General features: G+C 51.9%; 2 pseudogenes; one reads left to right on the top strand and one right to left on the bottom strand.

Moving 5' to 3' along the window:
* LOC138736099 (zinc finger protein 585A-like) overlaps positions 1-12,522 on the bottom strand; it is a 120,435-nt pseudogene extending 107,913 nt beyond the window's left edge.
* Positions 12,523-13,516: 994 nt separating this feature from the next.
* Positions 13,517-15,091, top strand: LOC138735979 (zinc finger protein 271-like; annotated as a pseudogene).
* Positions 15,092-15,636: the final 545 nt, after the last annotated feature.

A 15,636-nucleotide genomic window follows, 5' to 3' on the forward strand; every position in this document is an offset into this window, starting at 1 on the left:
TTGGCGCCTCACAGTTCGGCGGGCTGCAACCTCCTTTGAAGACCGCAGAGCCCACCTCACTGACAAAAGACAAAGGAGGAAAAACCCAACACCCAACCCCAACCCACCAATTTTCCCTTGCAACTACTGCAACTGTGCCTGCCTGTCCTGCATCGGACTTGTCAGTCACCAACGACCCTGCAGCAGACGTGGACATACCCCTCCATAAATCTTCGTCCGTGAAGCCAAGCCAAAGAAGAAGTATAGATGTTCACAAAATAACCATCACTTTAAATGAACACACGGGTGAGTGTGAAAGGTTCAGCTTTTTGACTAGATACGGGTGAAGAGAAAAAAGCATTTTCAGGAAATTCAGAATCAAACAACAGCTCAGACAAAGCATCGCTGACCAGGACAGTTGGAGGAAGATTTGCTCTCGGTGAAGGAACAGGGGAAACTGAAGGGAACCAAGAGATACAGAAGCTGTCAATGCAGGGAGAGCAGCAGGGGAGAAGGGATACAGCAGGGAAACCATGAAGACGTCGTGGAGGTCGGGCAATTCGATTATTGTCAGTCTGTTCAAAATTGCTTCCTTCATACATCGGTAAGCCAGCCTGGGGTTGGGATCCCATGGGGATCATTCTGCCAGCATGGACTGGGTGTGTTTTCTTTCCAGTTTTTTCCCCACTTGGAACCACTATCTTTGGTAACAAGCTCACACGGCTTGTCGTGTTTCCCCCGCCACCCCACCCCACAGGCCATATTTCTTCGCCCAGTTAGTCAGCGTTGCCCTTAACCTTATCCATATTCTCTGTAACCTCATTACACGTTTTATCTCTGTATTCTCCTGGCTTCCTTGATGTACCTTCTCCTCTTTAATCTACCAACTGCACTACACCGATCGCTGGCCAGTTATTCCCACTCTGAATAGACCGAGTCCTCAGGCCAATTCCCTAAATAGACTGAGGCCCCTGACTCACTGTCCAATTCCCCACCCCCCAATAGTCGGAGGCCCCTGACTCACTGACCAATTCCCCACTCCCCCAATAGACTGTGGCCCCTAACCCACTGTCCAGTCTCTACCCCTCCCCCTGAATAAACTGAGGCTCCTGATTCGCGGGCCGATTCCCAATTACCCCAACAAACTGAGTTCAACCAGACTCACTACCCAATCCTTCCCACTGATAACAGACGGAGTCACGCAGCTCAATTCCCAAATAGACTGAGTTCAGTTCAATTGACTGAGTATCCCGAACTCGCTGCCCAATTAAAACAAACTAACCTCATACAATCCAATTCCTTCCTGCGGGTCCTTTTGCGGATCCCGTCGAGGCATTCCGGTCAACGTCAGGCAAGGACTGGACCACCAAGGGATCAACAGTGGGAGACCAAGGTAAAGTTCCACTGGGGGCCGGCCCTATCTTCCTCTGTTTCTCGGACACTGGCTCGGCCACTTATTCAGCCCGAACTTGATCCATGATTCCTGTCTTGAGATCCTGCCGACTTCACCATAAGTTGAAGATAGACCTGAAGTTATTCCAAAACAAGTACAGCTGAGTCAACAAAGTTCTAACGATTTTGCAAAACTTGAGAATTCTGTTCCAGCAGGAAAACAAGCTGCTAACTCGCTCCTAGATCCTCGGCTTGGGGCAGCGCTGTGGGACTCAGGCAGCAGCTGCTCCGCCGGTGGGCCAGATTGCACATGGTTGTGGTGGCGCCATGGTTGTGGTGGCACCATGGTTGTGGTGGTGGCCAGCTCCTTCGGTTTGGAGACGGTGAGTGTGGCAGGTTGTACAGAAAGGACTGGGATTCGGCCCAAACGCGGCTTCACGGGTTTAGCGTGACCACTCTTTCTTCGTCCTTTATGGACCCAAACGGTCGTGTTGTGACTGTATGAAGGACCAACTCATGGCTCATCAATTCACAGCCCAATAGATGCTCTGGACCATTCGAAGGGACTGCTTTTTTAAGGATATACAGATATCCCTTCAAATTCTCTCAGCATTCATCCTAGTTTTACAGCCGATAACGAGCCCCCAAGACAGGACCGTGGCCACTAATGTCCCTGTGTCCCTTCCAGGCCACATTGAAACTGACCCTTGCATTCTGAAATCTCCTTTCTCAGTTTGGGGACCTATGGGCAGCTCCCTTTTGCCCCCATTATTATGATTCATTCTGCCCACCCCCCCCTCACCCCCACAGGGGCCATGAGAGGAATTCCCCAATGAAGAGGCGAGAGCGGGTCCCCGTTGGCCCGTTTCCCGGCCCCAATGCGGTTCCTCCCCAACAAGCAACAACTCGGCCCCGGAGCCACAGATCAGCAGTTCGGGCCCCAGCAGCTGCTTCCCGCCCTCATACATATTCATGAGTTCAACCTGGACAGAACTGCCCCAAATCCCCGACTCACCAGCGAACCCTCTTCACGCACACTGCAGGGATCCAACATGGCGGCCCGGCACGTGACCACCATCGGCTCATCAGAGGAACGGCACATACACCAGCCGGCCAGCAGGTGGAGCAGGGAACCACCAGTGACGTCACCTGTCACATTTGTGGCCCGAAATGTGAAGTTAATAAAACATTAAACACAAGTTTATCAGGTAAAATTCTCAGGGTCTTTATTCTCCGGTTTCCTTTGTTCTCTTGCTTGTGCTCTTATCTCCCTCTCTCATACCATGTGACTTCTGGTACATCTCATACATATTCATTATCATGACATCACCTTCCTCTGATCTTTCCTCAGATCATCTCCCTCTGTCACCCTGGTCTCTTCATTCCCCTCCCCCCACCCCACGATCCCCCCCTGGTCCCACCCTGATCTTACCCTGGTCCCCCCTGAATCAACAGGGGTTTCCCCACCCCCCATCTCCAACATTTACCTCCCCACAAACTAGATCCTCTCCCACTGTCACCATGTCCTCACCCTGAATCAACAGGGCTTCCCCATCTCCAGCATTTAGCTCCCCACAAACCAGACCATCTCCCACTGTCGCCAGTAATGATACTGATCATGCTTGCTTGGCCACTGGCAAGGCCTTGATTTTAGTTCCTGTTTGATTAAACTTCACTGACATAGAGGTTAGACTGTAGTATGCAGGATCTGTAATGGAGGCTTGCAGCCTCGTAGCAAACCTCATGGTGCTGTTTACAACAACATTAAAGTACCTTTTGCATGAGTTTTTCAAGCTTTGTTGGGACCAAGGAAAACTGCCTCAGGATCTTCGTGATGCCACCATCATCACCCTGTACAAAAACAAAGGCGAGAAATCAGACTGCTCAAACTACAGGGGAATCACGTTGCTCTCCATTGCAGGCAAAATCTTCGCTAGGATTCTACTAAATAGAATAATACCAAGTGTCGCCAAGAATATTCTCCCAGAATCACAGTGCGGCTTTCGCGCAAACAGAGGAACTACTGACATGGTCTTTGCCCTCAGACAGCTCCAAGAAAAGTGCAGAGAACAAAACAAAGGACTCTACATCACCTTTGTTGACCTCACCAAAGCCTTCGACACCGTGAGCAGGAAAGGGCTTTGGCAAATACTAGAGCGCATCGGATGTCCCCCAAAGTTCCTCAACATGATTATCCAACTGCACGAAAACCAACAAGGTCGGGTCAGATACAGCAATGAGCTCTCTGAACCCTTCTCCATTAACAATGGCGTGAAGCAAGGCTGTGTTCTCGCACCAACCCTCTTTTCAATCTTCTTCAGCATGATGCTGAACCAAGCCATGAAAGACCCCAACAATGAAGACGCTGTTTACATCTGGTACCGCACGGATGGCAGTCTCTTCAATCTGAGGCGCCTGCAAGCTCACACCAAGACACAAGAGAAACTTGTCCGTGAACTACTCTTTGCAGACGATGCCGCTTTAGTTGCCCATTCAGAGCCAGCTCTTCAGCGCTTGACGTCCTGCTTTGCGGAAACTGCCAAAATGTTTGGCCTGGAAGTCAGCCTGAAGAAAACTGAGGTCCTCCATCAGCCAGCTCCCCACCATGACTACCAGCCCCCCCACATCTCCATTGGGCACACAAAACTCAAAACGGTCAACCAGTTTACCTATCTCGGCTGCACCATTTCATCAGATGCAAGGATCGACAATGAGATAGACAACAGACTCGCCAAGGCAAATAGCGCCTTTGGAAGACTACACAAAAGAGTCTGGAAAAACAACCAACTGAAAAACCTCACAAAGATAAGCGTATACAGAGCCGTTGTCATACCCACACTCCTGTTCGGCTCCGAATCATGGGTCCTCTACCGGCACCACCTACGGCTCCTAGAACGCTTCCACCAGCGTTGTCTCCGCTCCATCCTCAACATCCATTGGAGCGCTTTCATCCCTAACGTCGAAGTACTCGAGATGGCAGAGGTCGACAGCATCGAGTCCACGCTGCTGAAGATCCAGCTGCGCTGGATGGGTCACGTCTCCAGAATGGAGGACCATCGCCTTCCCAAGATCATGTTATATGGCGAGCTCTCCACTGGCCACCGTGACAGAGGTGCACCAAAGAAAAGGTACAAGGACTGCCTAAAGAAATCTCTTGGTGCCTGCCACATTGACCACCGCCAGTGGGCTGATAACGCCTCAAACCGTGCATCTTGGCGCCTCACAGTTTGGCGGGCAGCAACCTCCTTTGAAGAAGACCGCAGAGCCCACCTCACTGACAAAAGGCAAAGGAGGAAAAACCCAACACCCAACCCCAACCAACCAATTTTCCCCTGCAACCGCTGCAACCGTGTCTGCCTGTCCCGCATCGGACTTGTCAGCCACAAACGAGCCTGCAGCTGACGTGAACTTTTTACCCCCTCCATAAATCTTCGTCTGCGAAGCCAAGCCAAAGAAAGAAAGTACCTTTTCCTTCAACTATGTGTTGTCTAAAAACTCACATATATGAAACATGGTGTCAGAAGTGGGACAGAGAAAATTAAAAAGAAATGGAAAATCTAAAGTCAGCAACTGATCAATGAAGAGAAGCAAACACAGTGGAAAAATGGAAGGATTCCACTCACCAGCATAACTTCAGTTGACAGGTAATGTGGCTGAAAATTGGAACAGATTCAAGCAATGTTTTGGATTGTATTTAGTGGCAGTCGGAACTCATGGGAAAAGTGATAAAGTGAAAGCATAAGTTTTCTTAGATGTTGTGGGTGATGAAGCCCTGGATGTGTATAATAACTTCACATTTGCTGCTGAAGGAGACAAAATACAGTTGGAGAAATTAATAGAACAGTTTGAGGCATACAGCATCCCTAAACATAGTGTGGTGTTTGAGAGGCACAGATTTTTCATGTGTATACAGAAAAAAGAAGAAAGTATTGATCAGTATGTGACTGAATTGAGAAACAGAAGCAAAATGTGTGAATTTGGTGGGCTGACTGACTCGCTGATAAAAGGCAGACTTGTGTGTGGTATTCTAGATAATAGTCTAAGGGAAAGACTGCTACGAGAGCAAAATCTGGACCTGGAAAAACCCATAGCACTCTGTAGGGCTACAGAAACTGTAAAATTGCAAGCAAAACAGCTGTTCAGTGAAACTGACTGCAACGTGGATGAAGTGAGCAAGAGCAGACATAAACTGTTTAACAAAATGTGAGCCAAAGTGGAAAGAGAGGCGTGGTCAGTGAAGAAAAATGAAAGGGACAATCAAAAGTCATGTCGTCGATGCGGTACACAAGGTGTCTGGCAATATGGTAAAATATTCTATATGTGAAATAAAAGCAACCATTATGCCCATTGCTGTAGGAACCAAGCGCAACAAAGCAAGGTTCATGCAGCAGATGAAATTGAGTAAAGGAATCCTAAGTAGATGTTGTGACTGAAAACAAGAAAAAACAGAGACTGGATGTTGTGATTAAAAGTGAATGACATATACATTTCAGTTAAATTGGATACTGGAGCACAAATTAATGTAATATCAGAGACTGATTTTAAGAAGATTAGACCCAGACCAAAGATGTATGGAACAAAAGTGAAGGTGATAGGAATATTCAGGTACTGATATACCAGTGCAAGGAGAATGCATTGTCAAAGTGAAACACAAGGACAGAGAGCACAAGCTAGCATTCATCGTGGGACCAAAGGATGTACGAGCCATATTAGGTTTAACAGCCTGTGAGAAACTGAACCTGATAAAAAGAGTCCTCGATGTGGAAAGCAAAGGAGAGTCAGTCTATGATAAACTCATGAAAGAGTACAATGACTTATTTCAGGGTCTAGGCTGCCTTCCAGGAGAACACATGATCAGAGTGGATAGATGTGTGCCACCGATAATACATCCATGCAGAAAAGTTCCATTTGCGCTTCAAAAGCAACTAAAGGCAGAGTTGGACAGGATGGAAACCCTGAACATGATTCAGAAGATAGATGAGCCAACAGAGTGGGTTGGTTTACTCGTCATTGTGGACAAAAAGAATGAAAAGTTAGAATTTGCCTGGATCCAAGAGATCGAAACAGAGCAATAAAGAGAGAACACTTTAAGCTTCTGACACATGAAGAAATCATGTCACAGTTTGCAAATGCAATAGTTTCATAAGAGCAAACTTCCATTGTTGTTCTTGTGTTAGTACTAATGGGGTTCAGTTACTTCACAACAAATTCTTTTCTCAATTATTGTCAAAATTTATAAATTAATTATTTTGGGGATTTTTCCTCGACCCCATTGTTTTAATAACGTGTTCATATGTTACTTGATATTTGTAACTTAATATTAATTTACTTTACAATTATTATCATATGTACCTAGATAATTTGTGTATGTTAAAACCAATTAAAAGATTGAAAAAAAAAGTTAATGGAACTACCCCTCCTTACAAAGGGGTTCCATTCCATTGAAATATTTAAACTTTGAAATCAGCAAAATTTTGCCAAAATAATGCAAGATTTGGCAGGAGAAAATGCGTGAATTCCCCCAAAAACAGATTTTGTTTTAAAAATGCCAAATTTTGGAAAAAAAAAACCGCTAGAGGATAACCTTCGTAATTTTGGAAATTTCATATATCGGGACTTGCAAGTAGGTGTCTATCTGTAAACAGATTAAAGAGGAGAAAGTGCTTGTTGTCTTAAAGCAAATAAGGGTGGATATATCCTCCCTTGAGGAAGGCGAGTGTAGAAATTGCAGGGGTTCTGGCAGAAAATGTCCTTTGCCATTGTGGTGTGGTGCCAAAGGATTGGAGAGTATTTCACGTTATTCCAATGTTTAAAAAAGGCTGCAAAAGTAACCCTGGAAATTATAGACTGGTGAGCCTAATGTCAGTAGTAGGCAAATTATTGGAAGGTATTCTAAAAAGTAGGATTCTAAATTATTTGGAGAGCCAGGGATAGTCAACATGGCTTTATGCGTAGTAGGTTGTTTTACGCGGTTGTCAGCTGCTCCACCGTTCGTCGAGCTGGCCCTCAGGCAAACCCAAACAGCGCGGTGCCATCTGTCACTTGCCCATCTAACTCCTGACATGGCAGGGTTCAGCACTGACAAGCCCAGATTAATGGAGCGCTATACTGGATCGCGGCAATGGCTCAATGCAGGAGCAATGGCCATCTTCGTTACCCATAATCCCCCATGCAGCTGTAAGCGCTCTGCCAGAACTAGAGCAGTTCCAGGTGCGTGGGGAATTACGGGTAAGGAAGACGGCCATTGTTCCTACATTGAGCCAGCTGCCGCCTGCTTCTCTCCTACCCCAGGTACTCAGAGCCAAATGTCACCTTTCCACAGAATGGAAGAGACGGCGCCCATGCGAGGCAGGGGCAGGAATGACAGGGTCTGGGTGGGGGGGGGGGTACTCCATCTGAAAATGGAAAATTTATTACGGGAAATTAACATTACTTATGAATGATGTCATGTGCTGATATAAGGACTGGTTTTTGGAATTCTGGATAAAAAGTTAGGCACCTGAATACGAAAAAAGATATAAAGTAAAAATACAGAGATATTTTGTAATAATTAAATGTTGGGTACAGTTTTTTTGCACTACTGATAAGAGATAATTCTGCCTGGCCCGCGGGAAAAAGGATCTCAGGGTTGTATGTGGTGTCGTGCATGTACCCTGGGGCTCCAGTTTCTCCCACCCTCCAAAACATACAAGGGGATGTAGGTCAATTGGGCAGCACTGGCTCGTGGGCTGAAAGTGGCTGTTACCGTGCTGTATGTCTACATTTAAATTTAGATAGTTTGGCTCGGAGAAACGCTGTTTATTCTGGTTCTATCAGGAGGGATAAATAATAAACTTGAACGTGTGTAATGAGAGGGTTAATGAGACATCTTTTTGTTTAAAATAGAGTTGTCCACTCACAGTTATGAGAGTATATAGAAATGTTTTGGGGAGATAAATTGGGAAAGGTTTGTTAGAGTAGGTCACATGCAAACACTTTAAAATAGATCTTATTTGAAATACTGTAGCCATAGTGGCTTCTCACACCTTTTTGCAAGAGCTTTGAAGAGTGCTCAAGAGACGTCACTAATGGATTCTTGTTTACACAAAAGCAACAGATAAAAGAGAATGCTGGCTCCACTATTGTCTGCAGGAGACTTGGTGTTGTAGGAAGTTCATGTGGTTTAGCAAGTAGAGAGTCAAACAGGCTTTCTCTCAGTCTCAGGGTGTATGTGTGTGAGTGAGTGAGTGAGTGAGTGGAGAGAGAGAGAGAGAAACAGAGAATACTCTGTCTGTGTTTCAGCCAGCAAGAGCAGCTGGAACTAGAACAGGACAAGCTGGCAAGAACCCCAGTGTGGAAGATGGCCTAGTCACAGCCCTTGTGGTTCATGCAAGAGGACAGGACTGGTTGTCTAATGTTTCACTTGCAATAAGAGAAACAAAAAGGAACTCTGTGGTGACCTGAAAGAAAGAGGTTATCATTTGGAGATCCCTGATGGGGCAAGTTTAATCAGCAAGACACTGAGGTGATTGATGGAAGTTCATCAGTTCCAGATATCCTGGAACAACAAATCTCTCTCTGAAAACCAACAAGAACCTTCCTGAGCGGTAACCATTTATCTAGCAAGTACCAAAGCCTGGTGAACTTCATAAGTGTTAAATTCTGTGCACAGTATAGGAATTGCCTGCAACCAGTGAACTTGGAGGAATGAGAAGTGAGATTGGACTGTGAACCAAAGAACTTTTCTGAACTTACATATTACATTACATATATGTGTGCTTAGAATTAGAAGGGGGTTAGGTTAATTTAATAATAGATAAGTTAAAGTTTGATTCTATTTTCATGTTTAAAGATAATTAAAAGCAACTTTTGTTCAAGTAACTATTTGTCTTGGTGAATATCTATTGCTGCTGGGATCTCTGGGCTCATAATACAGCCCTCAAAATGAGCAGGCATGTTAACTGGGAAGATCAGCAAGGCAAGGTTCTGATTTATAAGGTCCTTTAGGCCTTGAAACCTGCACACGTGACCTAATGCACTGAGAAAAGATGAATTAGGTGAACAATATAAGGGCTGTGTTTCACTCTTGGTTTGGAGAGTTCTGACCAAGTCGAATGTGCAGATTAGGAAAGAACCAAATACTCTTTGATTATATAAGTGTGAAGAGTGAATGATGAACGAAGCGTCACGTCTCTGTGTGCAATGCTTTCTGAAACATCAAATACTTAACAGGTTCGACCTCCCAAAGTGCAACAACTGACACTTGTCTGTGTTAAATTCCATTGCCATTCTGCAGCTCATTTTTCCAGCTGGTCCAGATCCCACTGCAGCTTTGAAAACCTTCCTCACCATCCACTGCACTTTCAATCTTTGAATCATCTGCAAACTTGTTGATCCCATTTCCCACATGATCATTCAGATCATTGAAAGGGATTGAGAACATCTACAGGGAACGACACTGTCAGAGAGCAGCAATGATCATCAAGGATCCACACCACCCAGTCCACACTCTGCCTGGCCCCCAGGAAAAGAATCTGGGGTTGGACCTGCTGTCATGTAGGCGGGAGTGAGCATCATCCCTGCCATGGATCTTCCATCTGCACCCTCACTGTTGCCCTGCCCCTCCCTCACAGTTGCCCTGCCCCACCCCCTCCCCAACCTCACTCTTGCCCTCCCCACCCTCACTCTTACCCTGCCCCTCCCCACCCTCACTCGCCCTCCCCACCCTCACTCGCCCTCCCCACCCTCACTCGCCCTCCCCACCCACACTCGCCCTCCCCACCCACACTCGCATTCCCCACCCTCACTCGCCCTCCCCACCCTCACTCGCCCTCCCCACCCTCACTCGCCCTCCCCACCCTCACTCGCCCTCCCCACCCTCACTCTTGCCCTGCCCCTCTGCCTCACTCTTGCCCTGCCCCTCCGCCTCACTCTTGCCCTGCCCCTCCGCCTCACTCTTGCCCTGCCCCACCCCCTCCCCACCCTCACTCTTACCCTGCCCCTCGCCCTCCCCAACCTCACTCTTGCCCTCCCCACCCTCACTCTTACCCTGCCCCTCCCCACCCTCACTCACCCTCCCCACCCTCACTCTTGCCCTGCCCCTCCGCCTCACTCTTGCCCTGCCCCACCCCCTCCCCACCCTCACTCTTGCCCTCCCCACCCTCACTCTTACCCTGCCCCTCGCCCTCCCCACCCTCACTCTTACCCTGCCCCTCCCCACCCTCACTCTTGCCCTGCCCCTCCCCACCCTCACTCTTGCCCTGCCCCTCCCCACCCTCACTCGCCCTCCCCACCCTCACTCGCCCTCCCCACCCTCACTCGCCCTCCCCACCCTCACTCGCCCTCCCCACCCTCACACCCTCCCCACCCTCACTCTTGCCCTGCCCCTCCGCCTCACTCTTGCCCTGCCCCTCCGCCTCACTCTTGCCCTGCCCCTCCGCCTCACTCTTGCCCTGCCCCACCCCCTCCCCACCCTCACTCTTACCCTGCCCCTCGCCCTCCCCAACCTCACTCTTGCCCTCCCCACCCTCACTCTTACCCTGCCCCTCCCCACCCTCACTCACCCTCCCCACCCTCACTCACCCTCCCCACCCTCACTCACCCTCCCCACCCTCACTCGCCCTCCCCACCCTCACTTGCCCTCCTCACCCTCACTCTTGCCCTGCCCCTCCGCCTCACTCTTGCCCTGCCCCACCCCCTCCCCAACCTCACTCTTGCCCTCCCCACCCTCACTCTTACCCTGCCCCTCCCCACCCTCACTCACCCTCCCCACCCTCACTCGCCCTCCCCACCCTCACTCGCCCTCCCCACCCTCACTCGCCCTCCCCACCCTCACTCGCCCTCCCCACCCTCACTCGCCCTCCCCACCCTCACTCGCCCTCCCCACCCTCACTCTTGCCCTGCCCCTCCGCCTCACTCTTGCCCTGCCCCTCCGCCTCACTCTTGCCCTGCCCCTCCGCCTCACTCTTGCCCTGCCCCTCCGCCTCACTCTTGCCCTGCCCCTCCGCCTCACTCTTGCCCTGCCCCACCCCCTCCCCACCCTCACTCTTACCCTGCCCCTCGCCCTCCCCAACCTCACTCTTGCCCTCCCCACCCTCACTCTTACCCTGCCCCTCCCCACCCTTACTCACCCTCCCCACCCTCACTCGCCCTCCCCACCCTCACTCGCCCTCCTCACCCTCACTCTTGCCCTGCCCCTCCGCCTCACTCTTGCCCTGCCCCACCCCCTCCCCACCCTCACTCTTGCCCTCCCCACCCTCACTCTTACCCTGCCCCTCGCCCTCCCCACCCTCACTCTTACCCTGCCCCTCCCCCTCCCCACCCTCCCTCTTGCCCTGCCTCCCCCTCCCCACCCTCCCTCTTGCCCTGCCTCCCCCTCCCCACCCTCCCTCTTGCCCTGCCTCCCCCTCCCCACCCTCCCTCTTGCCCTGCCTCCCCCTCCCCACCCTCCCTCTTGCCCTCCCCACCCTCCCTCTTGCCCTCCCCACCCTCCCTCTTGCCCTCCCCACCCTCCCTCTTGCCCTCCCCACCCTCTTGCCCTCCCCCCCTTGCCCTCCACCCCCTCTTGCCCTGCCCCCTCCCTCTTGCCCTGCCCCCTCCCTCTTGCCCTGCCCCCTCCCTCTTGCCCTGCCCCCTCCCTCTTGCCCTGCCCCCTCCCTCTTGCCCTGCCCCCTCCCTCTTGCCCTGCCCCCTCCCTCTTGCCCTGCCCCCTCCCTCTTGCCCTGCCCCTCCCCCCTCCCTCTTGTCCTCTCCCCCACACCTCTCCCCCAACCACTTCCCTTCCCATCAGCTCCCTCCCCTCCCACTCTCACCCCTACCTCCATCCTCACCCCCTCCCCTAATGCTGCCCCCACTCATCCGAGCGGCCGGGACTGCAGCCGGACAAACTCGCTGCCCAGGCCGTTGTCAAGGACCCTTCTCCCTGATCCTTCCCCGTGTGACAGGAGACGCGGTCCCTGCCCTCATCCTCACCCTCAACCCCCGGCCCGACTGTGGGGGGATGAGACCCCGACCGGACCTTGGTCCCACCGGCATGGCCCTGGCCCTCTCCCTCTCCCTCTCCCACCCCCGCCCGGGGAAAGTCTCACCTCAACCCCAGGCCCAGGCCAGGCCGCGGCCTCCTCCGTGGAGCGGCCCGTTGCCGAGGGAACGGCGCTCAGGGCCGCTGGCGGCGCGGTGACGTCAGCGCGCCGCCGCCTGGGCGGGGGACGCCTTCACGTGACGGGGCGGCCGCAGCCCGCGAGGAGGAGCCGAGTGATGGACGAAAGGGCGAGAGCAGGTTGAGGAAGGGGGTTCCGCATCATCCTGGGCAAACGCTGGGTCGGGGGCAGCCGGACCGGAGGCGGTTCAGCACCGGGCGCTGGGAGCAGAGCGCAGCACCGGCTCCCGGAACCCAGGGCTCCCGTGGGCCCGGGCCTAGGCCGAGCCTCGGGCTGGATTTAACCTGCGGCCGAGCTCGACGGGAGCCTCCATCGGGCTGAGCCCGCGCGGGGCGGCCCGGGCAGGACTGCATTCATCTATCCCCTGGTCACATCCTCTCATCCGCCCGCCCGGGTGGAGAACTGCATTCATCTATCCCCTGGTCACATCCTCTCATCCGCCCTGGTGGAGAACTGCATTCATCTATCCCCTGGTAACATCCTCTCATCCGCCCTGGTGGAGAACTGCATTCATCTATCCCCTGGTAACATCCTCTCATCCGCCCTGGTGGAGAACTGCATTCATCTATCCCCTGGTAACATCCTCTCATCCGCCCTGGTGGAGAACTGCATTCATCTATCCCCTGGTCACATCCTCTCATTCGCCCTCGTGGAGAACTGCATTCATCTATCCCCTGGTCACATCCTCTCATTCGCCCTGGTGGAGAACTGCATTCATCTATCCCCTGGTCACATCCTCTCATTCGCCCTGGTGGAGAACTGCATTCATCTATCCCCTGGTCACATCCTCTCATCCGCCCTGGTGGAGAACTGCATTCATCTATCCCCTGGTCACATCCTCTCATCCACCCCGGGGCAGGACTGCATTGATCTATCACTTGGTCACATCCTCCCATGTGGCCTGGGGCAGGACTGCATTGATTTATCCCTGGTCACATACTCTCTTGTGGCCTGAGGCAGGACTGCATTGATTTATCCCCAGGTCATGCCCTCTCATTCCCACAGAGATGAACCCGCTTCATTGCTCCGACTGCGGAAAGAACTTTAAATGGTCGAGTGAGTTAAAGAGACACCAGCGGGTCCACACTGGGGAGAGGCCCTTCACCTGCCCTGATTGCGGCAAGGGCTTCGCCCAGTCCTCCAGCCTGCTGACCCACAAGCGGGTCCACACCGGGGAGAGGCCCTTCACCTGTCCCGAGTGCGGCAAAGGCTTCACCCACACCTCCAACCTGCTGACCCACCAGCGGGGCCACACTGGGGAGAGGCCTTTCACCTGCCTCGAATGCGGCAAGGGCTTCACCAAGTCATCCCTCCTGCTGATCCACCAGCGGGGCCACACTGGGGAGAGGCCCTTCACCTGCACTGAATGTGGCAAGGGCTTCACCCACACCTCCAACCTGCTGAGACACCAGCGGGTCCACACCGGGGAGAGGCCCTTTTCCTGCCCCGAATGCGGCAAGGGCTTCACCCATACCTCCAACCTGCTGACCCACCAGCGGGTCCACACCGGGGAGAGACCTTTCACCTGCCCTGAGTGCAGCAAGGGCTTCACCAGGTTGTCCCATATGCTGACCCACCAGCGAGTCCACACCAGGGAGAGGCCTTTCACCTGCCCCGAGTGCGGCAAGGGCTTCACCCAGAGCTCAAACCTGCTGACCCACCAGCGAGTCCACACTGGGGAGAGGCCTTTCACCTGCCCTGAGTGCGGCAAGGGCTTCACCCAGACTTCAAACCTGCTGACTCACCAGCGGGTCCACACTGGGGAGTACAGGAAGTCCTTCAGTGAGAGATCAAAATTGATGAGACACCCGAAGGTTCACAGCAGCGAAAGCCAAAGTCTGTTCGTGTGCCATGAGTGTGGCAAGGGCTTCATCCAGTCATCCCATCTGATAACCCACCAGCGGGTTCACACCGGAGAGAGGCCATTTGTCTGCTCTGAATGCGGGAAAGAGTTCGCCCAGGCCTCCAACTTGAGGAGCCACCAGTGGGACCACACCGGGGAGAGGCCATTTACATGCCCTGAGTGCGGGAAGGGCTTCACCCAGACCTCCAGCCTGCTGAGGCACCAGCGGATCCACACTGGGGAAAAGCCGTTCGCCTGCCCCGAGTGCGAGAAGGCCTTCATCAGTTTGTCCCAGCTTGAGATACACTGGCGTATGCACACCGGCAAAAGGCCCTTCACCTGCCCCGAGTGCGGGAAGGGCTTCACCCAGACCTGCAACTTAATGAGACACCGGCGGGTCCACACTGGAGAGAGGCCATTCATCTGCCCCCAGTGCAAGAAAGGCTTCACCCAGTCGTCCCACCTGCTGAACCACCAGCGGGTCCACTCCAGGGAGAGGCCATTTGTCTGCCCCCCAGTGCAGGAAGGCCTTCATTCAGTCATCCCACCAGCAAAGTCTACTCCGGGGAGAGGCCGTTCGTCTGCCCCAAGTGCAGAAAGGCGTTCATCCAGTTCTCCAACTTGCTGATCCACCAATGGGTTCACACCAGGGAGAGGCCATTCACCTGCTCCACTTGAGGAGCCAACAGCGAGTCCATACCTGGAAGAGGCCTTTCATCTGTTCTGAGTGAGGAAAGATGTGGGGGGGGCGGGTGGGGGGAGGTTTCCATGGTTCTCTGTTAAAGTTTGTTGGTAATTTAACATTATTTTGTGAAATTGTAAAAGATACTGGGACTTTTATTGTAAAAGTTCGCCAATTGTTACGTCGTAAGACCAGCAGTAATAACAGCAAGACAATGGTATCTTCAAAAACAATTTTTTATTATTAGTAACTTAATAATATCTTAACCCCACTGTGTGTGTGTGTGTGTGTGTGTGTGTGTGTGTGTATGAGAGAGAACAGGAGAAAAAATTTCACCAAGCTATATTTATGACAAGAATACCAACAAATAGAATTGGATGATCAATACTTGGGGTTATTCACCTCTACCTGAATGCCATATGGAATATCAGCAGCCCTGGCTATATTTCAAGCGACCATGGACAAATTATTGCATGGAATTAATATAGGATGTTATCTCGATTACATTATAATTACCGGTCGAGACGACTACGAGCATCAAACCAACCTAGAAAAAGTCCAAATCCGATTGCACTTGTACTTGGGTTTGGTTAACTGTTAAA

This window comes from Narcine bancroftii, chromosome 1 (genome assembly GCF_036971445.1).
Source record: "Narcine bancroftii isolate sNarBan1 chromosome 1, sNarBan1.hap1, whole genome shotgun sequence".
Taxonomy (NCBI): Eukaryota; Metazoa; Chordata; class Chondrichthyes; order Torpediniformes; family Narcinidae; genus Narcine; species Narcine bancroftii.